Source organism: Amblyraja radiata, chromosome 9, assembly GCF_010909765.2.
Source record: "Amblyraja radiata isolate CabotCenter1 chromosome 9, sAmbRad1.1.pri, whole genome shotgun sequence".
Lineage (NCBI taxonomy): Eukaryota > Metazoa > Chordata > Chondrichthyes > Rajiformes > Rajidae > Amblyraja > Amblyraja radiata.
Window position 1 is genome coordinate 56088353 of NC_045964.1, and position 18541 is coordinate 56106893.

General features: G+C 45.7%; 1 protein-coding gene and 1 long non-coding RNA gene across 3 annotated transcripts in view; both read left to right on the forward strand.

Moving 5' to 3' along the window:
* Positions 1-18541, forward strand: part of jag2 (jagged canonical Notch ligand 2) — a 186863-nt gene that overhangs the window by 57342 nt on the left and 110980 nt on the right. The gene's annotated exons all lie outside the window — the stretch shown is intronic.
* LOC116977159 lies at positions 1751-18231 on the forward strand. Its single transcript, XR_004413134.1, has 3 exons — positions 1751-1763; positions 15553-15558; positions 18202-18231. It is a non-coding gene; the product is annotated as an uncharacterized LOC116977159 (long non-coding RNA).

Genomic DNA, 18541 nt, shown 5'->3' on the forward strand with positions numbered 1-18541 from the left:
GCTGTAGGAAGGACATCATTAAGTTGAAAAGGGCATAGAAGAGATTTACCAGGATGTTTGCGGGCTTGAATTATAGGGAGAGGTTGGATAGACTATTTTTGGAAGAGACTGAAGGGTGACACTATTGAGGTGTACAAGATCATGGGAGGCATGGATAAGGTGATCGCTCACACTATCTCCCAGGGTGGAGGATACACAAAACTCTACAGACCATTGGCTTAAAGTGAAAGGAGGGATATTTGAGAGGGAACTTGGGGGTGACTTTTTCATTTGGAGGGAGTCCGCATTTAATTCCACATGCCAAAATAAGCGATAGAAGCAGATAAAATGACCTCGTTCTGGGCAGGAGCTGGGACTGTCTCAGTATTTTAGCAGCGGTTCTCACTGCACCGTTCAAACTGAAATTTGCTTAAAAATTCTGTATACACCATAACCCATTGCTGGTCATTCCTACTACCTTGGATTCTACAGAATAAAACAGCACTGAGGTACCTGTGAGTTAGGCAGCATCTATGGATAATATGGACAGGAGATGTTTTGGGATGTCTCGACCCGAAACGTTGCCTCTCCAGTCCCTCCACTGATGCTGCCCGACCTGCTGAGTTCCTCCAGCACCTTTGTGTTTTACTCAAGATTCCAGTGCCTGCTGTTCCTTGTGTCTCCTTGGATTCTATAATTGTGACTTCAAGAAACCCCTGTCCCTCTACATTGCTTGCTGACCTATCATTTATTTAAATGAAAATTGGATTCATAACAGGTTGTCAAGGGGAATCCAGAGAGGAAATGGCAGAGATGCTGATCATCATTTTCCCATCGAAGGTAGACACAAAATGCTGGAGTAACTCAGCGGGACAGTATCTCTGGAGAGAAGGAATGGGTGACGTTTCGGGTCGAGACCCTTCTTCAGACTGATGTCAGGGGAGTGGGCGGGACAGAGATAGAATGTAGTCGGAGACAGTAAGACTGGACGTTTTCCCATCCTCTAGTTGTAGTTGATAAATTGCAATAAACAGTCGAAGCTGCAATTCCTGTTATATTTTGTCTCGCCACTTCCCTCTCTATTCAATGGTTCTTTATTGTCACGTATGCACTGCACAATTAAATTATTTTTGCATAGCTCATGTATGCACCAGTCACCATGTTTATTGTATTTACGAAAACCTGTCCATACGCTCAATATACTGGAGCGGCTATCGATCCAGGTAAGCCCCAGGCTGTTGTAGGGCCTCCTCCTGCGTCAGCCTCGACTGACTTGGCCCGCGAACCGACGTCTCTCTCTCCTCTCCTCTCCTCTCACTGCCTCTGTCCCTACATTTCAGAGGAGGCTGTGAGAAAATGTGGAGGCACAGGTTGGTCAGCTGTTGCTTTTAAGAAGCGGGGTTAAGGTGGGGATTTCTGGAGTTTGGCAGCTCTGGAGATCGCTCTGGCATTTCGCCAACTTTGCTAGGAGGACAGTGATTAGATGTCTGCCGGTGAGTTCCTTTTCCTGTTCCAACTGTTGACCTGTGCTGCCTTCACTGTTCGCATTGCCTTGTGTTCATTCAATAATCAAAACTTCCAACCGACTTCTTTCCTGAAAATTAGCTTTTTGTAATTGGGCAGCACGGTGGTGCAGTGGTACAGTTACTGCCTTATAGTGCCGGAGACACGGGTTCGATCCCGACTACGGGTGCTGTCTGTGTGGAGTTTGCACATTCTCCCTGTGACCGTGTGGGCTTTCTCCGGGTTCTCCGATTTCCTCAAAAATTCCAAAGACGTGCAGGGTTGTAGGTTTTGGTAAATTTTAAATTGTCCTTAACATGTAGGATAGTGCTGGTGTGTGGGGTGATCGCTGGTTGGCGCGGACTCAGTTGGCCGAAGGGCCTGTTTCTATGTTGCACCTCTAAATTCATTCATTCATAAAGTAATTGGAAATCAAAGGATGATTCTGGGAGATTTTTATTGCCCCAGTGAGTTACTGAATAATCTAACCATCAGTAGGAACATTTTGCATCATGGTGTAAAGAGTGGAGAGTTTTGCTTTAAAACAGTGATTCCTGACATAGTTTCTGATGGACTTGGCACCAATTCTAAATCCATGTCCCCTTGCTTGGAACTCGTTTCCTCTGCCCTTTGACCCAGTGTGTTGCATGAAGGAAGTGCTGGTGGTGTGTTTTGACTTTAGAATAATACAAAGCCCTTTAGTCCATTGCGTCTGTGATTTCCCTGCCACAGAGGGCAGTGGAGGCCAAATCACTGGAGGGATTTAAGAGAGAGTTAGATAGAGATCTAGAGGCTAGTGTAATCAAGGGTTATGGGGAGAAGGCAGGCACGGGTTATTGATTGGGGACGATCAGCCATGATCACAATGAATGGCGGTGCTGGCTCGAAGGGCCAAATGGCCTCCTCCTGCATCTATTTTCTATGTTTCTATTTCTTTAAGCTGTCCAAGTGATCCCCACCCGTTCCCCTGAATTGACCCAATTCCCCAAGCACAAACTCAACAATTTGGGTTGAGTTGAATGATCGCTGAGGCTAGTGCGAGATTCCTTGAGAATCCAAGTAACGTTGCCTAACTTGGATGACCAGGACCAAATCACTTCCCCCCCCACCCAATTTATAGTCAGACAGCATGAAAACAGGTAATTCAGGCCAATGTTCATACTGTCAGTGATGCCCCATCTAAGCTAGTCCCACCTTCCTGTGCTTGGCTCGTATCCCTCTACCCTTTCCTATCCATGTACCTGTAATATAGCCATTTAAATATTGTTATAGTATCTACCTCCTCTGGCAGCTTGTTCCCTATACCACCTGTGTAAAAAAAAAAATGCCCCTCAGGTTCCTATTAAATCTTTTCCCTTTCAATTTAAACCTATGTCCTCTCATCCTTGATTCCTTTACCCCAGGTAAAAGACTGTGCATTCACCCTATCTGTACTCCTCATGATCTTATACACCTCTATAAATTCACCCCTCATCCTTCTGCGCACCAAGGAATAAAGTCCCAGCTTGCCCAACCTCCCCCTATAGCTCAGTCCTGGCAGCATCCTTGTAAATCTTTCCAGCTTAATGACATTCTTCCCTTAGCAAAACTGAATACAGTACTCCAAATGTGGCCTCACCGATGTCTTGTACAACACCTGCTTCCGTGACATGTAAGCATGTGAACCTTGCTGCGTAAAAACATTGCTAGTTCAATGGAGACTCACTAGAGATCCGTGATGTTATTTGATACTAGAGCTGGCCTTCATGAGAGAAGGATGAAAGTGGAACCCTAGAACCTGAAGAGTTTAATGGAGAGCTTCAGTGAGATGGCCAGACACGACAGTCTGGCTTGAGACCTTGTTCTGAGAGAGGCAATTATTCAAAGTTCCTTCGGGGATTTGTGCTTAGTATTTGTGAGGGATTTGTTGAGGGAGCCCTTCAGGTCACCAAGTCCTCGCCGACAAGCGATCACCCTGTGCATGAGCAGTATCCTACACACTAGGGACAATTTACAATTTTATCAAGTCAATTAACCTACAAAACTCTATGTCTTTGGAGTGTGGGAGGAAACCGGAGCACCCTGGAGAAAACCCACGCGGTCACGGGGAGAACGTACAAACTCCGTACAGACAGCGCTCACAGTCAGGTTTGAACCCGAGTCTCTGCCGCAGGAGGAGCGGTAGTTTTATTGGCTATCAGTTCCCTCACTGCCTATGATACTGGAGGCTGGAATATTGTCCAGGGTCACGGTAACTATTTAAGCCTTGGTTGAGGGCTCACAGATGTCTATTCTTTTTAAACCATCAATTGAGTTTCTTCCCCCTCATCGTTCAGTCTATCGCATTGTTCATTGGATGTAAGTCTAGGTTTATTATTGTTACGTGTACCGAGATACAGGGAAAAGGTTTGTTTTGCATACTATCTCATCAAATCAGACAATGCTATGCTGTTAAGAACCAGAGGGCATGGATTTGAGGTACAATTACAATTCAATTACAATTCAATTCAATTTATTGTCATTTGGACCCCTTGAGGTCCAAACGAAATGCCGTTAAAGGTGGGAGGGGAATGTTAATTGGAACCTTAGGGGCAACCTTTCCACTTGTAGGTTGTGGGCGAATGGAACGAGCTGCCAGAGGAGATAGTTGAGGGAGGTACAATAATAACATTTAAAGGACACTTGGACAGGAAAGGTTTAGAGGGCTTTGGGTCATATGCAGGCAAATAGGAGTAGTTTTGATGTGGTATCTTGGTCAGCATGGATGAGTTGGACTGAAGTCTCCTGGCATAAGTACAATCATCAAGCTCAAGTACAATAGGTAGAGCAAAGGGGAAGATACAGAGTGCAGAATATAGTTCTCAGCATTGTAGCGCATCAGTTCCACAGACAAAGTCCAATGTCCACAATGGGATAGAGGTGAATCGGACAGTACCCTAGCTTATGGAAGGGCCGTCTAGAAGCCTGATAACAGAGGGGAAGAAGCTGTTCCTGAGTCTGGTGGTGCGCGCTATCAAGCTTCTGTGCCTTCTGCCAGACGGGAGCGGGGAGAAGAAGGAATGATCTGGGGTGGGACAAGTCAGTGTGTCCTTGGTCTCTTCAGGGTATCACCACAAGTGAGGTGTGTTGTCGCTTTGTTGCCTTCCCCCTCGTGTCTACAGCATGAAATCAGCTCGCTATCCTTTTTTCAGAGACAGGAAGACGTGCAGTCTGGTCTTGTGGTTTGATCGTGGCCCCTGAGACCTCAAATGGAGACTAACGTGAACTTATGTGTCTAAGAGGCTCCACTCTGCTGGCATCTGACTACATCGCAAGCCTGGTTATGTTTCTTGTCCCAGGAGGCTGGATTAGTTAATGCACCAACCTGTTAAATAATCAATAGGATGACCAACCTCCAACTGGAGAAGTAGTACTTTGTGATCAGTCAGTGGAAGCCTTTGCATTTCAGTTCGTTGAATGAAAACATCCCAATTTCTGGTTCTTGGTGGGATGTGTTGCTTAATATAATTGCTTGGGCTGTGTGCTGCCTCAGTAACATCACCCTTGTCAGTTTCAGTGGGCATGATAGGTTGTTCTACGTCTACCAATCCTTTACTCGATTGGGCGGCACAGTGTCGTGGGGATAGTGGCAGAGCATTGCAGCTCTAGAGACCAGGGTTCGATCCTGACTACGGGTGTTGTCTGCACAGAGTATATACGTACTAGCTGTCACCCCGTGGGTTTTCTCCGGTTGCTCCAGTTTCCTCCCACACTCCAAAAACATACAAGTTTTGGCACAACATCCAAGTTCGTTGGCTTCTGTAAAATTGTAAATTGTCAGGGGATGGAATTGATTTGACACAAATATATCTGTCTGTAGAATTATCTGCCTCAGAGGGCGGTGGAGGCAGGTTCTCTGGATGCTTTCAAGAGAGAGCTAGATAGGGCTCTTAAAAATAGCGGAGTCGGGATATGGGGAGAAGGCAGGAACGGGGTACTGATTGGGGATGATCAGCCATGATCACATTGAATGGCGGTGCTGGCTCGAAGGGCCGAATGGCCTACTCCTGCACCTATTGTCTATTGTCTATTGTGCTTAGTGTGTGTAGGATAGTGCTAGTGTATGGGGTGATCGCTGGTCGGGGCGGAGTCGGAGGGCTGAAGGGCTTGATACCGAAGTCTAATGTGGAATAGTGTAATCGAACTATACAGAACGGAAACGGGCCCTTTGGCACAACATCCAAACCAACCGGTGACCAATGAAAAGACTAGAGGTCACAGCCTTAGAGGGAGTACACTTGCCATAGAGGCAGTACAGAGAAAGTTCACCAGACTGATTCCTGGGATGTCAGGACTTTCATATGAAGAAAGACTGGATAGACTCGGCTTGTACTCGCTAGAATTTAAGGGGTTGGACAGGCTCGATGCAGGAAGATTGTTCCCGATGTTGGGGAAATCCAGAACAATGGGTCACAGTTTAAGAATAAGGGGGAAATCTTTTAGGACCGAGATGAGGAAAACATTTTTCACACAGAGAGTGGTGAATCTGTGGAATTCTCTGCCACAGAAGGTAGTTGAGGCCAGTTCATTGGCTATATTTAAGAGGGAGTTAGATGTGGCCCTTGTGGCTAAAGGGATCAGGGGGTATGGAGAGAAGGCAGGTACAGGATACTGATTGGGGATGATCAGCCATGATCATATTGAATGGCGGTGCAGGCTCGAAGGGCCGAATGGCCTACTCCTGCACCTATTTTCTATGTTTCTATGTTTCTATGAGAGGAGCAAAGTTTAAAGGAGACGTGTGGCGCAAGTTTGTCTTTCCACACAGCATGGTTGAGAGCCTGGAACAAGTTGCCAGGGGTGGTGGTGGAGGCAGATACAATCATGGTGTCAATACGATCAATAATGGTGTCTTTATTGTCACACATGTGAAGTGCTCAGTGAAATTAGTTCCTGACAAACATCCAGTAGAATACTGCCATACCAAAGGTGACTTTTAGATAGACATATAGATATGGACGGACATGGATCGCATGCAGGCTGAGGAGATTAGTTTAATTTGGCATCATGTTCGGGTCGGACTTTGTGGGCTGAAGGGCCTTTTCCTAAAGTAAACATGCAGGTACAACAGGCAGTGAAGAAAGCTAATGGCATGTTGGCCTTCATAACGAGAGGATTTAAGTATAGGAGTAAAGAGGTCCTTCTACAGATGTACAGGGCCCTGGTGAGACCACATCTGGAGTATTGTGTGCAGTTTTGGTCTAATAATTTGAGGAAGGACATCCTTGCTATTGAGTCAGTGCAGCGTAGGTTCACGAAGTTAATCCCCGGTATGGTGGGACTGTCATATCAGGAAAGATTGGAAAGACTGGGCTTGTATTCACTGGAATTTAGAAGGATGAGAGGAGAACAGGGCCGGATTTAGATGAAGAGTGGCCCTAGGCTATTCCACTTGTGAGGCCCCTCCCAATCCCCCACCCCCACGACGAGAGGAAGATGGAAGATTCCACCAGATTGACACCGATGTGCAGCCGAGCGTGGCCAATCAGATAAGGGCTGGATAGCTGCGCTTTTTATTTATTGCCAGTGCTAGTGTCGAGTTATCGGCTTAAAACACTATTATTCTGAAATGGAGGGCAAGGAAAATTACTGAAGTGTTGTTTAGAGACTACAGTGCGTTTTGACAGCATATGTAAGAAAGGCCTATGACAGTGTCAAAAATATTATACACCAGGCCTGTATGAAGCTTTTCAAAAAGGGGGGTGGCATGGCAGGATTACAAATATTTTATGTGAAATAAGTGCACACTGCTCTTATAATAAGCGCAAAGCTCAAAGACCCTTGTGGCCGGGGTCCAGGGCCCGTAAGCGGGCCCTGGAAGCTCTGGGGTTTTAGATGCTCTCTGGTGCATTCTGAGCCTTATTTTGGAGCATTTTTGCACCATATTTATGACCAATATTTAAGAAATAATTTTGGTTGAGTCAAGTGTAATGAGTGGTTGGAATGGGATGATTGGGGTCATTGTTGTATACATTTTTTTAAATCAAGAATTGCAGCTGTCCTTGTTTTAATAATCAAGTTGTACTGTAAAATGTTATGTAAAATGTTATAAAGGAGCATGCAAACATTGCAAATAGAATACTGTACGTTTTTGCAGTAAATAAAACCTTTTTTTAGAAAATGTTTTGTGTGTTGATTTGATTGCCTGTTACTGTTCGACTGTGTTAGTGTATGCACATTAAAAATATGATGCAAAATGAAAGTCGAAAACTATGGAATACATATTTTTCTGTATTGTTATCAAGGAAAAGAAAGCAGTTCCAATTGTTTGATATTATTCATATGGAGGAGAAAATATCATTGCTCTAAAACCTACCTTAATTTTGCAATCTCACTAAAGATAAATCCCCTTTCCCTCTCCCCCCTCTTCCTTCCCCCTCTCTCTCCATCCCCATCTCTCTCTCCCACTCCCCCCTTCCCCTCTCTCTCTCTCTCTCTCTCTCTCTCCCCCTCCCCTCCCCTCCCTCTCTCTCTTCCCTCTGTCTCAACCCCCTCCTTTCCCCCTCTCACATCCCCCATCTCTCTCTCTCTCTCTCTCCCTCCCTCCCTCCCCCTCTCTCTCCCTCCCACGCAGCGAGGCTCTGACTCCATGCCACAGACACCGCAGCCCCCTCCCCGGCCCGGTGACACGGGCACTCCCGCAACCCAATATTCCACTACTTACCTGGAGTAGACACGTAGCATCTTTGGTAGACATGAGGCATCGAGGTGATTGTGTGGAGTGCAAATGGAGATCTGAACCCGCCTGGGCCCACTGCACACGCACGGAGAGACAGCGTCATTTTGCGTCGCTACTGCGTCACCGGCTTCCCCCAACTGTGCAGGCGCAGATGGTCGCAATTTTTCCCCCCAAAACTTCCAGCGGGCTGAAACCAGAATTTCGGGTAATTTCCGTCAAAATGGAAACGCTGATAGCGCTCCAATTTTTTTTATCTCGGGATTTTTTTTATTCCGGGAAAAAACCACCTTGGCTGGAGGCCCCATAGATTTTGAGGACCTAGGCTTCAGCCTATGAGGCCTGTGGGTAAATCCGGCCCTGCCGAGGCCCCTCTTGATCTCGAGGCCCTAAGCTTAAGTTTGTGAAGTTTATACGTAAACCTGGCCCTGGAGGGAAATCTTATAGAAACATATAAAATTATAAAAGGATTGGACAAGCTAGATGCAGGAAAAAAATTCCCAGTGTTGGGGGAGTCCAGAACCAGGGGCCACAGTCTAAGAATGAAGGGGTGGTCATTTAAAACTGAGACGAGAAAAAACTTTTTCACCCAGAGAGTTGTGAATTTGTGGAATCCTCTGCCACAGAAGGCAGTGGAGGCCAATTCACTGGATGAATTTAAGAGAGAGTTAGATAGAGCTCTAGGGGGTAGCGGATTCAAGGGATATGGGGAGAAGGCAGGCACGGGTTACTGATTGTGGATGATCAGCCATGATTACAATGAATGGCGGTGCTGGCTCGAAGGGCCAAATGGCCTCCTCCTACACCTATTGTATATGTTTCCTGTGTTGTACTGTTGTGCTCAAAATACCAAAATACCAAATCAGTTGTACTACAAACTCCTCATCAACACCCCTTTGCATCAACACCCCTTTCCTTTTCATTCGCTAACCTTTGTCCACACAACCTTATCTGATACCCTTTCTTCTTTTCATGTCTGTTTTTGGCACTTACTCAATCCACCTAACAATCAATCCCCCCCTCTCCCCCATCTACAGTGGCTTGCAAACGTTTTCATACCCCTTGAACTTTTCCACATTTTGTCACGTTACAACCACAATGTATTTTATTGGGATTTTATGTGATAGACCAACACAAAGTGGTGCATAATTGTGAAGTGGAAGGAAAATGATACATGGTTTTCAAATTTTTTTACAAATAAACAACTGAAAAGTGTGGCGTGCAAAAGTATTCAGCCCCCCTGAGTCAATACTTTGTAGAACCACCTTTCGCTGCATTTACAGCTGCAAGTCTTTGGGGTATGTCTCTACCAGCTTTGCACATCTAGAGACTGAAATTTTTGCCCATTCTTCTTTGCAAAATAGCTCAAGCTCAGTCAGATTGGATGGAGAGCGTCAGTGAACAGCAATTTTCAAGTCTTGCCAGAGATTCTCAATTGGATTTAGGTCTGGACTTTGACTGGGCCATTCTAACACATGACTATGCTTTGATCTAAACCATTCCATTGTAGCTCTGGCTGTATGTTTAGGGTCGTTGTCCTGCTGGAAGGTGAACCTCCGCCCCAGTCTCAAGTCTTTTGCAGACTCTTAACAGGTTTTCTTCCAAGATTGCCCTGTATTTGGCTCCATCCATCTTCCCATCAACTCTGACCAGCTTCCCTGTCCCTGCTGAAGAAAAGCATCCCCACAGCATGATGCTGCCACCACCATGTTTCACAGTGGGGATGGTGTGTTCAGGGTGATGTGCAGTGTTAGTTATCCGCCACACATAGCGTTTTGCATTTAGGCCAAAAACTTCAATTTTGGTCTCATCTGACCAGAGCACCTTCCTCCACGTGTTTGCTGTGTCCCCCACATGGCTTGTGGCAAACTGCAAACGGGACTTCTTATGGCTTTTTTTCAACAATGGCTTTCTTCTTGCCACTCTTCCATAAAGGCCCGATTTGTGGAGTGCACGACTAATAGTTGTCCTGTGGACAGATTCTCCCACCTGAGCTGTGGATCGCTGCAGCTCCTCCAGAGTTACCATGGGCCTCTTGGCTGCTTCTCTGATCAATGCTCTCCTTGCCCGGCCTGTCAGTTTAGGTGGACGGCCATGTCTTGGTAGGTTTGCAGTTGTGCCATACTCTTTCCATTTTCGGATGATGGATTGAACAGTGCTCCGTGAGATGTTCAAAGCTTGGGATATTTTTTTATAACCTAACCCTGCTTTAAACTTCTCCACAACTTTATCCCTGACCTGTCTGGGTGTGTTCCTTGGGCTTCATGATGCTGTTTGTTCACTAATGTTCTCTAACAAACCTCTGAGGCCTTCACAGAACAGCTGTATTTATACTGAGATTAGATTACACACAAGTGGACTCTATTTACTAATTAGGTGACTTCTGAAGGCAATTGGTTGCACTGGATTTTATTTAGGGGTATCAGAGTAAAGGGGGCTGAATACTTTTGCACGCCACACTTTTCAGTTTTTTATTTGTAAAAAAATTTGAAAACCATGTATCATTTTCCTTCCACTTCACAATTATGCGCCACTTTGTGTTGGTCTATCACATAAAATCCCAATAAAATACATTTACGTTTGTGGTTGTAACGTGACAAAATGTGGAAAAGTTCAAGGGGTATGAATACTTTTGCAAGCCACTGTATATCCACCTATTATTTGCCAGGCTTTGTCCCATTCCCACCTCTCCTTTCCAGCTTTCTCCCACTTCTCTTTTCCAGCATTCTCTCCCCTACTACAGTCAATGTGAAGAAGGGTCCTGACAGGGCTCTCACTTAATTTTTTTTCTCTGTTGCCAGCTGGGCAACCTAGGCAGCTTTTTAGGTTGCCAAATGACAGTTTAGGTGGTCATTTAAGACGGCTTGCATGATGCGTGCGATAATGTGCTCGGACGAAGTGCATAGTTACCAGTCTGAATTATGGTCAATGAAGCATTCACATATTATTTCTGCTTCAAATAATGTCACAACTAAACATATTCACCAATCAAGACATGATATATACCCCAATGACATGCAGCAAAATTATAATACAGTATCTCATCTCTTTTTACACGTTGCAATGAATGCAATTTCTATTATTTCTTTCCACTTCCAAACAAAAATGTGGTTGGATTATTCAGCGCACTAAGCGTGTGTGTATGTGAGCTGGCGATCCGAGCGAGAGCGCTACAGAATTCACTTTTAGTTTGGTACACTCACGGCAATTTACGTACGAGTTGTACCCTGAACTTGTGAATTCACGAACGGCATTCGATATTTTTTTTGCTTGCCAAGCCGGGCAAAATGACACAGCTTTTAGGTTGCCCGACGGGAATTTAGGTGGCCATTGGCAACCGGGCAACCGTTAATTTCGAGCCCTGGGTGAGAGAGGTTAATCAGGGCCTTCCTGGTCGAGCAATCACTAATCTTTTAAATGTTGAATCTTGCTTCATCTCCCCACCTTTGCTGCAACCATCTACAGTATTTGCCATACTTGTGTAGCAGCTTGTCTTGCTGTTTGGAAATGCTGCAGGGCTTCTGACATTTTCTGATGCAAGTTTGTCTGAGAGCATCAGAAACAGCAAGGCTTGGACATATTACCCTCAAGTCCGGAGGCGGCACGGTGCCACAGCGGTAGAGTTGCTGCCTTACAGCGCCACAGACCCGGATTCGATCCTGACCTCCAGTTTGCACGTTCTCCCGCACTCTCGTTCACGCCCTGGCTCTATATCACTCTCTCCTTCACTCCCCACTCCCTCACTCTATCTATTCACCCACTATCCTTTATTCTCCTCGCCACCTCTTTTCACTCCACTCCACTCTCTGCCACTCTACCCCACACTAACTCCCCAACTCACCCTAACAGTGCTTCCGGTAGAGTTACTGCCTTACAGCGCCAGAGACCGGGGTTTGATCCTGACAACGGGTGCTGTCCGTACGAGTAGTTGCTTTACTCAACAGCCAAAAATCTGTAGCCTCCCTTTGATCTGGTATTTTGTTGGTTCGCATGCTTGATCAATGGTGTTTTATCATTAATGTTTTATTATTATTAATGTTTAGTGTTTTCTGAGTCATTCGTAACTGTCACTGTATGTCATGTTGTTACTTGTGGGCGGAGCACCAAGGCAAATTCCTTGTAAGTGAATACTTGGCCAATAAACTTACTTTTCTCCAGGTGTTCTGATTTCTTCCCACACTCCAAAGATGTGCAGTTTCATTTAAAAATTGTAAATCGTCCCTAGTGTGTAGGATTGTGTTAGTGTATGTGGTGATCGCTGGTCGGCATGGACTCGGTGGGCCAAAGGGCCTGTTTCCGCGCTGTATCTCTAAAGTCTAAAATAATGTTAGGATCTATGAATGGTGATATCTATATATTAAAGCACTTGTGATAATGGGGGGGGGGAGGGATTTTTGCCGTTGTGTGGGCCTGTCGGGCTGTTTTGCTGTGGGTACGGTATTGTTTGAGTTAAATTGGATATTCTAACTGGTTTTAATCGCGTGCTTGGATGGTTGGGAAATAATAATGAGGGGGCTGGCAGTACAAGTGAGTGCAGGAAGTGATTGTGATGAATAGATGTGCGATAAAGGTATATGATGACATATGGTGGTTTGGTTGGCTAAAAGAAAACATGCAGTTACATTGTTTTGCAAGCACAAGTTGGGCTGAAGGGTCTGTTCCTGTGCTGAATGACTAAATTCAAGAGAATATTCGTCGACATACCAAATCTCCTCGACCTTTGAAAGAATTAGAGGCTTTATGATCACACCAATGTGCTGGGCCCTGGACCATCTGTTCCTTGTTGCATGAAAGCCTTTTGGACTCTATAGAGATACCGCGCGGAAACAGACCCTTCTGCCCGCCGGGCCCATGCTGACCAGCGATCACCCCGTACACCAGCACTATCCTACATACTCTCAATTTCCTCTTTGGAGTACGTCTGGCTGCTCCGGCTTCCTCCCACACTCCAAAGACGTGCATGTTTGTATGTTAATTGGCTTTGGTTAAATTGTCCCTAGTGTGTAGTATGCAAAACATGGGATAACAGAACTCGCGAACAGGTTGGTGCGGACTTGGTGGGCCGAAGGACCTGTTCCCACGCTGTGACTCTAAACTCCGCGGGGTCAGGCAGCATCTCTGGAGGCTATGGATAGACAGTGTTTTGAGTGGGGATCCTTCATCATACTGACTGTGGTGTGGGGATGAGACAGCTGGGAGAGAGGTGGGGGCGAGACAAAGCTTGGCAAGCGATAGGTGGATACAGGTGAGTGGGGGCTTGATTGGCAGATACATGGACATAGGCTGGTGGCTCCTTTTTCATCTCTAGCCTATGTTCACCCATCAACCCCCCCTCACCTGCATCCACCTATCACTCGCCAGGCTTTGTCTGGTCCCCACCCCTCTCCCAGTTTTCTCCCCCACCCCTCCATTACAATCAGTCTGAAGAAGGGTCCCAACTCGAAACGTCATCTATCCATGTTCTACAGAGATGATGCCTGACCTGCTGAGTTACTCCAGCACTGCTTTTTCATAATGCTGTATTCTTGGACATTTTTTGGTTTGGTGAAAAGATCATCTTCACTACTCGTAATCAATCCTGGCTAAATTTAGACGGGTGTTTGCTTATGTGTCAGGACCCATTGACTGGATTAGATTGAAACTGGGAAAACTGTCAGCAGGTGTAAGGAAATGTGAGCTGAGTAATTAAAGGCTGTTTTCAGAGCTCCACGATCAACGTATGTAGAATCTGGGTCTGTCAGGAATAGACGCTGTGATAAATAACTCAGAGTTGCCAGTGTGACTATACTGTATCTCGGTACACATGACTATAATAAACCAGTACCAATAGACCAGTGAGAATGAGAAGGAAATGTCCCTCATGAAATGAGACAGTGACATGGTGGACTGGTGCCAGAGACCGACGTTTAATCCTCTGCTGCTGTCTGAGTGGAGTTTGCAAGTTCTTCCTGTGACTTTGTGGATTTCCTCCATCTCTCCCACGTTCTGCCACATCCCAAGACATCTCCAATGTGAATTGTCCCCAGCAGGTGGGAGAGTTGATTGAAAGGTGGGGAAAATAAATGGGATTAATGTCAGATTAGCATAACAGGTCGTCAATGGTTAGCAATGAATCGATGGGCCAAAGGGCCGGTTTCTGTGCTCTATGAGGCAGTTTTTCAAGTTTATATTAAAAATTGATCTATATAATAGCAAAGAACTGCAGTTGCAGGTTTACACCAAAAAAAGGACACAAAGTGCTGGAGTAACTCAGCGGGTCTGGCAGCAGTTCTAGAGAACATGGATAGGTGACGTTTTGGATCGAGACCCTTCTTTAAAAGTGATTGTTATACTGTGATGGCTATCAGGTTGTCAGTTGTTCTCTTCCCTCTGTGCCTCGTGAAACTGGTGGTGGCCCTTTCATTTGATGCATTAGAGTATCTACAAGGATTAGATTAGTTTACTATCTCATACAACAGGATGCAATGGAATTCCTTGTTGACATGAAACTCGATAATCAGTGTACATACAGTAATGATAAATACAATGGGTGCAAACAGCAGCTTGATGTGAAATTGTAGTGCAAAGTCCAAGTGGTGTGAAAGAATATTGAAGTACAATAATGTAACAACTGCATGTGATAGAGTGAGAATATGATGGGTGTGTGGAACGAGCTGCCAGAGAGGGTAGTTGAGGCAGGTACTATAACAACCTTTAAAATTAATTTGAGCAGGTAATTGAACAGGATTGGTTTCGTGGGATCCAAAGGCAGGTGGTTGGATCGAGTGTAGATGGGACACTTGGTCGGCATGGGCTGATGGGCCTGTCCCACTTAGGCGATTTTTTGGGCGATAGTGGTGACTATTTTTGCCGTCGCAGGTGTTGTCGTAGATTGTCGCCAGGTGTCGTAGGTGAATTCCATTAAAACTAGTCCCTGGCAGTCACCTAAAGAGTCACGTAAGTGAGTCAGGCCCATGAGGCTTTCCGTTCTAACTGGCTCTGAGACTCACCTTGGAGTGAGTTAGAAGGACCTGTTAGGAGACACAGTGCTGGAGTAACTCAGTAGATCAGGCAGTATCTTTTGAGAATGTGGAGAGGTGACGTTTAGAAAGACCTGTTTCTGTACTCTATGTGAAAAATGGTTCCTAGCTGAAATGTCGCTTATCTACATTTTCCAGAGATGCTGCCTAATCCTAAATTTGTTTATTTATTTTTGTAAACCGACATCTTTGTGTCTTGTGTTCCTTGTTCCTTGTGTCTACCCTGTGCTCTACCTCTCTGAGTCGCACGCCTGCGTCTAACTCTCTGAGTCGCACGCCTGTGACTACCTTTCTGACTCGCACGCCTATGTCTACCTTTCTGAGTCACACGCCTGTGTCTACCTCTCTGACTCGCAGGCAAACGTTCCTCACAAGAAGGTTGGCTCGTGTTGAGGTGAAAGTTGAGTGGCGTGTCTCTTAGTCTCTAATTCACTGGATAAGTCGAGGCGGTTTCCTTCCCTTTCAGTCATGTGGCTTCTTGCAATAGTTTCAAGATCACATCTGCAAGACTGCTACCAAGAATAAATGTTACCCAAATTTCCCATTTTCTCTGTCATTATTTAACTGTGCTGTAATCTTGGAAATTCCATTGTGGGTGTCTTCCACCTTCACTTGGCTAAGTGTCAGGGTAGCTTACAACTTTCCTAACACTTGCTCCTCTTCATTCAGGAATTAGATTCAACTCCTCCCTCTCCCGCTCTCTCTCACGCTCTTCAATGATTGTACGTCACTTTTGGTTAATAGGAAGACCACATTAAAATTGACAATTACGGCTGGGATATTGCTCATCAAACACTCCTTCAGCACGTAAATGATTTGTGTCCTTTCATAATAGTTGGCATTATTCACTGCAGTGGCTGATCTCGATTACCTAACCCAACACTAACACCCCAACCCCCCCCACCCCCCCTCCTCCATAACCCTAAGCCTAATGCGACTTTAAACATAGGCCAGAAATATTAAGCTCTACTTTCCCTATTAAAGAAGCCAGCTGGAATGACTTTAATCATGGAATATAGAGGAGTAATCCTAATGAAGGAAATTAAATTAAACAATGTTAAAAATGCCATTTCAGGTCCGGCACTAAACCTGATTCTAATGGGCCTGTCCCACTTAGGCGACTGCAGGAGACTATGCAGTCGCCACATGGTCACCGCATGTTCGCGGGTGGTTGCCGGGAAGTCGCCTTCATGGTCGTGAGGAGTTCCCGCATTCTGGGAACTAGTCGCGGCCACATTATGGGCGCCGTGAATTTTTCAACATATTGAAAAACTAGCAGCGGCCAGAATGAAGCCGCCATGGAGAGTAGGGAGAATTCTCGAGCCGTAGGTAGGTCGTCAGGAGGTCCTAGTGGGTTGCCATGATGTCGGAGGTTCTTGTAGGTTGTAGCCGATGCTGACCGTTGAATTTCATTGGCTCATTGGGAAAAAAGAGATAAGCAGTAGTTTTCAGAACCAAGGAACCGACCGGTGATGTTAAATGTCCGCCGAGCTTCACAGCCGTGTATCTCTGGCTCCTTTAAAGTTGTCTCCACTCCTTCTCCCCCCTCTTTTATAGGACTTACCGAACACTGCGCTTTAGCTGTCTTAATTACAGCACCAACCTTCCTGTTCATTGCGGTGTGTGTCTGTATCACCTTGGCGTAGCACTGTGAATTTTTTAGACAGGGCAAGCGAGGTAAGCGCGGGCTGGTGAAGGAAGTGGTGTGTGTGTGTCCCCCTTTAACCCGCAATTAATCCCGATTATAATGAAATATCTACCCTAAAATTGGTCATGGAGTCATATAGCGTGGAAAGAGGCTATTCGGCCCAACGCCCACACTGGTCAACATACCCCAGCTACACTAGTCCCACCTGCCTGCGTTTGGCCCATATCCCTCCAAACCTGTCCTATACACAGACCAAAAGGTCTTCAATGGTCTTTAGAAGGCTTTTGGATAGGTCCTCCCAAAAAATGTGCGTTATATTTTTGTTGGTGTCTTAGTATTTTTGCACCATGATATGCAGTGAGTGTGATTTAGTTTGGCAGGGATAAGGACTTCGAGCCTCTCCACCCTGGAGAAGGTGTGTGGGGGGTGTCCGTGTCTCCAGTTTGAGTCTCCTGTAGACTGACGGGAAGAATTAATCAACAGCTCGCATCATTCTGAATTGGGTGAGCACCAGGATGGCAGAAGGCAAAGGAGAGGGATGTTGGAGGTTTGAATTCAGAGTTCCTGCACTTTAGAAGCAATCTATTGAGTTGGCCAGCAGCACTCTTGGAAAGTGTGCAGAACAGATTCACCAGGACTTACCTGATTTTGAGAGCTTGCTTTGTAGAAAGAGGTTGGATAGGCTAGGACTTTTTTTCTTTGGAGTGTGGGAGGCTGAGGGGGTAACCTCATTGAGGTGTACAAAATTATGAGGGGCACGGATAAAATGAACGCTCACAGCCGTTATCCCAGGGTAGAGGATTCTAAAACTAAATGGTATATTCTTACGGCGAGAGGGGAGAGATTCAAGAGGGACCTCGAGCAACTTTTTCACTCAGAGGGTAGTCCGTATCTGGAAAGAGCTGCCAAAATATAGAAGGACAGATATATGAATCGGGAGGTTTTGGAAGGGTATGGGTCAAATGTAGACAAATGGGATTAGCCCAGAATGCCAGCTTGGTTGGCATGGACAAGGTGGGCTCACTACCCTCTGTGTTAAATAGTGCTCCTTGAGTTCCCATTAAATCTTTCCACTCTCACCTGAAACCTATGTCCTCTGGTTCTTGATTCTCCAATTCTGGGTAAGAGAGCCTGCATTCACCTATTCCCATTATAATTTTATGCACCTTTATAAGATCACCACTCAGCCTCCTGCACTCCAAGGAATAAAGTCCTAGCCTGCTCAACCTCTCCATGTAGCTCAGGCCTTCGAGTCTTGGAGGCATCATTGTGTATCTTCTCTGCACTCTTTTCAGTTTAATGACATAAAACAGCTTTAAGGTGAGAGGGACAAAGTATAAAGGGAATACATGGGGCAGTTTTTTTAATACAGAGGGTAATGAGTGCCTTGAATGCGTTACCATGGTTGGTGGTGGAGGCAGACACGATAGAGTGGTCTTTGAGACTTTTTGGATAGACACATGGAAAAATGGTTTTGGCAGCATGCTCAGTGCTGGACATTGTGAGATGAAGGGCCTGTTCTTGTGTTGTGCTGTTCTCCGTACTCGATGGGCAATGTTTCGGGTATGGACCCTCCTTCAGTCTGAAGTTTCTCCCGCACTCGGTGCTTGACGCGCGATTCCAGCATCTGCGGTTCCTTGTGTCTCCTTTCCGAGAATGATCAGACCATATTTGTTTAACCGTGTGGTGGACTGAGAA